The 1,249-nt window shown below is 45.1% G+C and overlaps 1 non-coding gene across 1 annotated transcript; it reads left to right on the top strand.

Annotated features, from left to right (window-relative positions):
- Nucleotides 1-292: 292 nt before the first annotated feature.
- Nucleotides 293-386, top strand: trnai-uau (transfer RNA isoleucine (anticodon UAU)). The gene is made up of 2 exons: nucleotides 293-330; nucleotides 351-386. It is a non-coding gene; the product is annotated as a tRNA-Ile (tRNA).
- Nucleotides 387-1,249: the final 863 nt, after the last annotated feature.

Genomic DNA, 1,249 nt, shown 5'->3' with positions numbered 1-1,249 from the left:
TCCCCTATTCGCCCTCTCGTCTCCATTTTAGATACGACCAGCAAGGTTTGCATTATCAACAAATTTGTAGGTGGTATTTGATGTGCATATTTGCTGACTCGATATGCACTTGGATGTAAGGACAATCGAGGGATATGGACATGGTATGAAGGAGGGATTAGAATTTGACTGCCTTTGTTTTGCTTTATAGCTGGTATGGCAATACATTGTGGGCCGAACGGCCTTTCACGCGCTGTACATATTTAGGCTCTATGATCTATGACATCTGTAAATATCTTCTAATTTTCAGTGGGCTCTAGTGGCGCAATCGGTTAGCGCGCGGTACTTATATGACAGTACACGGCGGAGAAATGCCTAGGCTGTGAGTTCGAGCCTCACCTAGAGCACTTGTGATTTTTAATACTTGCAATGCCGAGACACCTTGCTTATTATTTGTGTTTAACTTCGAATCGATGCACCGTTGATTTTGATCTGAGAAGGCGAGTGTGAGTTTACAAGCGTTGCAGGTGATCCTCCCTTATTCACTAAAAGGCATGTGGACGCTGGGCTACAGACAATCCCCCTGTTTGGTTGTTTAGTACAACACGCTTAGCCTCACTTCCCGTTGTTGAAAGTGACTGAGCAGATGGTTTCTTTGCTGAATCAAGGCATTACGCGTATCCCACGTTCCTGTCTTCTTAGTTCAATTAACCGAATGGCGAGAGCAACCAGCCGTACCCTTACTGAAACTCCCTAATTACACCTCACCTTAGTTTGTTGTGCTGTCGAATAAGCTCAATATTTACTGGCTTTGGCGAATTGTTTTATACTTACGCGAAGAAATAGATATTGATCGTAACCTCAATGGCCGCAACCAGATGCTGATCTCTCTCTCTCTCTCTCTCTCTCTCTCTCTCTCTCTCTCTCTCTCTCTCTCTCTCTCTCTCTCTCTCTCTCTCTCTCTCTCTCTCTCTCTCTCTCTCTCTCTCTCTCTCTGTCTCTCTCTCTCTCTACATGAATCTGCAACCTGCATTATTTCTGGACAGAATTATAAAATAATTCTCACATGTCCAGAGAACACCAAGCCTCTGTTAAAGATGCGACACCTCCCTCTATTCTACTGACGTCCTTCTGGCTGGAGAGAGATCACTCCACCGCGACCTAAGAGCTGAACGACTTGCCGCTCCGTTCCTGAAGGCTGTGGTTACCAATATCATTTTCGTTCAAAGTAGGTCGTTTAATTGGCCGTTGATGTCTTGGTCTGGTTGCG

Source organism: Hypanus sabinus, unplaced genomic scaffold, assembly GCF_030144855.1.
Source record: "Hypanus sabinus isolate sHypSab1 unplaced genomic scaffold, sHypSab1.hap1 scaffold_242, whole genome shotgun sequence".
NCBI classification, from domain to species: Eukaryota; Metazoa; Chordata; class Chondrichthyes; order Myliobatiformes; family Dasyatidae; genus Hypanus; species Hypanus sabinus.
Note: the sequence above shows the minus strand (reverse complement) of the source record. Positions and strands in the feature narration are given on the sequence as shown.